Source organism: Ambystoma mexicanum, chromosome 2p (assembly GCF_040938575.1).
Source record: "Ambystoma mexicanum isolate Mex_15411 chromosome 2p, UKY_AmexF1_1, whole genome shotgun sequence".
Taxonomy (NCBI): Eukaryota; Metazoa; Chordata; class Amphibia; order Caudata; family Ambystomatidae; genus Ambystoma; species Ambystoma mexicanum.
In genome coordinates this window covers 1,369,731,388-1,369,737,553 of record NC_090923.1, presented here as the reverse complement: position 1 = coordinate 1,369,737,553, position 6,166 = coordinate 1,369,731,388, and positions in this window count along the sequence as shown.

Below are 6,166 nucleotides of genomic sequence, written 5' to 3'. Positions count from 1 at the left end.
CTTTAAAAATGCTAAAATAAAAAAAAAATTTGGAATGGCACAAACATGTCAAAATATTGCAATGGAAGCTGCCCCATTCAATTACCTATGGTTGTGAGCTGTTCACCTCTTTTCAGTGTGTGTAGTAATGAGAGAGTACAGTGCTCCAGTTAGGATTTGGAAGTGGGAGTATTTTACTCCCTATTTTTTAAAGTTGCGAGTAAAATGATTTTTTAGGGAGTAAAAATATAAGTCCAATTCCCAATCAGAAATGTTTTTGTAATATTTATTTCTTTGCACCTAGTTATTCATGCACGTTAAAAGGTATATGTCGACTTCTTCCATCAGGCAGTTATAATAGTAGTTTCTTCCTGTGGTACTACGTGCACTACTGGTGCAAACATATTCATGGAGCTGTGAGGGTGAACGCAGATGTGCAAGATTCTACATGTCTTTGTCCTGTTTTTTGTTGGGGATGTTTTTACTCCTTATTTTTATTTTCTGGGTGTATTTGCCCATTTTTAGGGAGTAAAAGTGACCAATACACCCCTTATCTGTAGGGCTGAGAGAGTATATGAGAATGTGCTGAAGTGAAAATGTGTTTTCTAGTATACAAGTGTCTCCTAAGAGATCCAAAGTGATTAGCTAGAGGCAAAATGGCGGCACCAAGGATGCATCCCACCTGGGGAGCAATCTGGTCTAAGTCCAGCCCTGAGCACTGGGATAAAGAAAAGGAGATGTGGGGGTAATGGCAATAATGTTTTGCAAAAGGAGTAATGCAAGCAGTGTTGGGCAGGTTGAGGCATTTTACAATGCCCCAGACAGTGAAACGATAATCATGATATCATGCCAAAGGTCACATGACATCACTTGCTGCAATGTCACTGGGCCTCAAAGGGTGCGTGATGTCACGTCTGCTACCCATTGCATTTTGGTGATCGCTTTTCATTGTTTGGGTCCCACAGATACATTTGTGACACGGCCCTCGTGCGGACACCATAAGGGCTCTGGCACGAGTGGCACCAGAGAATAAAGCTACTGACCTCAAATACAATTACTCTTCCCGTCTTCGTCAGCGGGTCCTGCATTGGGCCTCCCTTTGTCAGAGCGAATCCTCTTACATACAGCAAGGAACCCCTTACCCACTGAGGTCCCATCAGGGATGGCGTTATATCTGTCTACCTCACAGTAATCGCACTGCAGCCCCCTCTGAAGAGCTTAGACAGTTGCACGCTTGGGCATCTAAGGTTTAGGCTTGTGGCAGCTACATGAATGGGCTGAAATCCACAACTAGAAAGGAACATCGCGATGTGATGCCCGAAACCTCCACATCGCAAGAAAACATGTTCTGCTTTGTACATGTTTTCTCTTTCTTTTCTTATTTTAGAGCAGGCATTCTCTCACAGAACCAAATGTTACAATATTCTGAAACCGGTTATTGTATTGTGGCTGCTGTTTATGTTTTCCACAAGTTATCACTAGATGGCTCGCCGCTGCCTCATGCCGAACTCTTCGGAAACTGAAGTCATCTTTCGTTTCGCCCCGGCTTCTAATACCATCCCTCCCCTACTCTCTCTCCTTCCTGTCTGGCCTTCTTGCTCCCTCGCCAGAGGCTCACAACCTGGTGGTGCTTTTTGGTAGGAGCATCAGGGTGCTCTTTGCTACCAACCCCCAAATGCAGCAAATCATTACTACCACTGTCTCTGCTGCTCGTATAAACCTTCTCAACATTCTGAAAATTCGTCAATTTTTTACTAACCACGCTATAAAAACTCGAATCTCCATCCTCGTGCTCAGCAAGCGTGACTACTGCTCTAATCTACTCCTTGGCCTTCTCTCTATTCCTTCCTCCCTCTACACCAAGTCCTCAACTTTGCTACCAACAATCTCTACAACTTACCCAGATCCTCGACTACATCTTCCTACCAACAACACGCTGGTTGACTCTCTGTGCGCAACCATCCCCTTTTCAAGTTCCTTCTCATAGTTTACAAAGCTATCAATGGCCTTGCTCCTCAGAACCTGTCTGACTGTATCTCTGTCTACTCACCACCTCATTCCCTCTGCTCCTCCTCTGCACTCAGTCTCGCTACCCCTTGCCCCGTCCCATAGCCTCCCTGTACCTCCTCTCACTTTCTGTGATTTCTCCCTTCCCACCTTGCTTCACTGTCTGGAACCCGCTGCCCATAACAATCAAAGGCAGCCTAACTGTGGATCTCCTCAAAGCTTGGCTTACACTTCTCTTTTTGCTAAAGAGGGAGTACCCCCACTCCCACGCCCAGCTTTCCTACCTGACCCCACCACTTCTTCCAGTGACGCTTAGTAATGTTATTTTGTTTATGTATACAGTGCTTCTCTTTAGTTTGAAGCACTTTGCCCCTTTAGTCCCCTGTTACTTTATACATATATTTTTTTTCTGTTGGTTTTGGTTTGTCCTGAGTTTACGTCCCAATTCTTTGTTTGCAGCCACATAAACCTGGTTCACCACTTGCTCTCGTCTAGGTACTTTTGTACGGGCAGGCTTCAGAGAATGCCTATGCTGTCTGTAAATGCAAGTCATTTCTGAGTGGGCTCGAAGCTGACATTCCTGCACATAAAACAGATAAAATACAAATAACAATGTGGCTACAAAGACTTGTGGAATTTCGTTAAACTGCCTGCGGAATTCTGCCCAGTGCGCCGAGAACTCTGCACATCACATATAACTAAATCTGCACATGGTATATTGCTTCATATAACACTCTGCCATAGGTTACGTTTTGCGATTGCTTGCTGTGTCTATTTTTATTTTAGTATATGACACACTGCTCTGCAGAAAATGAACACGGCGTTCGTCTTTACTTGTAAAAGCTGTGCTCGTTTTGGCACAGGTCGCAGACACCGAGCTTGGGTGTCACGGCGAGGACTAGTTTTCTGCATTGAGCATGAGTACAGAATTCCAATAGGACCTTGTAATGCGAGATTTATATTTCTTGAAAGTATGCGGTGCTCTGCAGCTCCGCCATGTAATGCCCAGTGTGCCCGCTAGATGGCGCAGTAGATCTAGGAACGTTAGCTCTAGCCGCACTCTCTGACGCAAGTAGATCTCGCCGCACTCTGTTTTCTGCATATCTGCATTACTCGCGTGCCCAATACTCTGGCATAGTGGAGGGAGGGGCCTGGCTGCCCTCGTGAAGGTTTGATCTACAACATAATCTAATGCCACTGCAACGGCTGCAAGCCAACAGCAGCCGTTGCCAGACAGCAGGGACAAGCTCTGCGGTGCTTACCTGATCCACGGGACATTCTGTCCCTGTCTCCGGCGTCTGCCGCCTACAGCTCTGAACGTGATTCACGGGGCTCGGCGTTCCCGTCTTGCTCGTTGTCGATAGGAGCAGGATTGTGCTGTGCTCTCAGAAACAATTTAATGCAGTGGCGATCGATACAGTATCATTCGTGGTACCTGTTTGGTGGAGGCAGGGAGAGTCTCTCTTCCCTTTGCATAGTTACTGATACGAAGACAGTGTATTATCAGTACAGGCATTTATAAAAGAGCATGGTGTGTGTGTGGTGTGTAGGCCATGCCGGTCGGTGCCAGGTAACAGGACTACAGCCCCGTGGCCACTTGGGAACTGGTGATATTGAAAAACAAACAAACCCTCAGAGCAGAAAGTCTCCTCATACTAAATTCTTCCACCTGGAACCAGGGGTGAAAGGAAACCTAAATTTCGGCAGGGGTTAACCCTTCAAATGTTGGGAGAGGACCTAACTTCAGAGACGTGAGGGAAGGGCAAACGTATTTGTTTGGGAGGCTTCCAACTTCTTTACGCATTCTAATGATACTATTCTAGTGCTGCTTCAATGTTACAAGCAGTTAACTCTCTCCTTTAAGTCTGAAAGCACCCACTTAAGGAATGCTGTGAGAATGAGCAGTCTCCTGTCCCCTTCTAGGCTTCCAATCACTCCTCTGGCATGCAAGTACTAACCCCCAAACCACAATTTCAATTTTTTCTAAAAATATATGCCTATGAATGCAGGTGCTAACAATGAAATGCTTTACGTTAGTAATTGTAGGGCCTTTGTTAACAGGGAACCCCAGCTGCCATTTAACATCTGTGTCCTGTTCTGTCCAGCCACGGCTCTGTATGTCAGCCAGATCAAGTCAACATAGCCCAAAATTCCATGGGTGAGGGGGGGGGGGGCGAAGCCTGGTCAGCTCAATGTTGTTGCACCATTGCCTGGAACCAGGTACTTGAGGCCTGGCACACAAAAAAGGCCCCACCCCAGTCTGAGTGCTCTTCGACGCAGCGATGCATAGATGACAACTTTTCACGGTGAACTAGAGGGACACTTGTACATTGCCCACACTCCCATGGCAGGCACTCCAAAAATGTCCATAATTTGCATAGCTCCACCAACTTCACTAAAAGGACAAAATGCTCTGAGGACTCACCACATTGAGGACGGCCAGCCATCGGCATGGGTTTTCTGTGCCGTTGCATAGGGCCCTGCAGTCAGGGGTGGAGGTGCACAGGCAGGCACCAGCTGTCCCTTGCAAATCAAGTAACACACGTTGTTTTCAAGAGGGGCTGGGTGGTATGCAGGCTCAATGCTTTTTCTTTCTATCCCAGCGAGGTACTGATGCCCATCACCTCACAACCCACCAGTCCCAGCTGAAGAAGTGCGGGGCCCTATTTCAACATGATGGTTGGGGCCCCCCTTGCTTAGAGCAGAAAACAGTCTGATGCACCGGCATTGATGCTAACCAGCTACACCAATATAGAAGCCACCAGCTACACCTATACAGGACACACAAGGCCCATTCCTGCACGCCTTGAGAAAGACCCATGGTCGAAACATGTGTCGGCCCTCTAGAAATGCAGTTAGCATATGGCGTATATGGAACTGTAGAACACACAATTGAAGAGTGGCTGAGCACACCAAGTTACAAAATACAGGGGCGTTATTTAGATTTATGAAGCTCAATCCTAACTAGGAAACATTTCACATGTGTTAAGGGTGCAGGGGAGAAATCTATGACTCTGGTTTCAAGAGGTCAATGCATAATTTACAACCCAACAAAGTGTCCATACCTTATGGACACTCCCGTCCCATACACACCTATAATTGCTGAAGTATTATCAGCCAACATTTTAAGCCATTGTAATTATGTTATTAAGGTACCGAATACTACCGAATCTCATCAACAATCGCTAAGCCAAACAACTCTAGGTGAAGTTCCAAGACACATTGATAATCATTGTTTTCACGATAATAGATAGTGGTCTTTATTAATTAGATGAACAAGAGTCAGACTAACATCCAAATTTGTGAAATTTATTTTGTAGAAATGTGTTTGGAATATGAAAATGGAAGTTGAGGTGATAACTTGCTCCTGAAGAAGAGAATTTATTCTCGAAACGCGTCGTGCCCTATCATTAGTAATACTTTTTTAGTTGAAATAGTGATGGTAAAAACGTGTTTTTGTTGAATTCTTATATGTCAAAAAGATTCAGTAACAAATTGTTCTTTTTCTTTTGTTACTTTGGTGAATTTATATTATTATCAAAACTGACATAATTTGTCTAGTAAATTGTTGATGAACAACACTGATTGAGATTCTGAATAGTACTTTGATACATAAGAAACCTTAATAACATTATCACAATGGCTTAAAATGTTGGCTGATAATACTTCAGCAATTATAGGTGTGCATGGGACGGGAGTGTCCATAAGGTGTGGACACTTTGTTGGTTAGTACATGCAACTGTACCCAGAGATGTCTGCCAAACCATGGCAAAGATTGTAACTAAACCTACAGACTCTTAAACTTGACCAGTCTCAAGCACATAATACAGGGTATGAACATACCAACTGGCTAACACCCTATCCAGCGCCACGGTAACCAGGGTTCCAACCCCAACCTTGCATATTCTTAACCTAGGGGACCGGAGGAGCTCGGTCCCACTGGAACCCCAATTACAGGCTGCAGGAAATAAACCTGATGCAGAAAGACAAAACAGATCAGCGCGGAGATCCACAGTTCCTTCGAGCTCCAACCCTCAAGTCTACTATAAGACTTCTGAGCTGTGAAATCTGCAAACCTTAGAAAGCTCTGGGTCTGTCTGGTGATAGCAGACCTCAGTAAAGCCAGTGTATGCAGACAAATGGCTCGCTTTGCAAAGGATGACCTTGATTATCAGCCTAC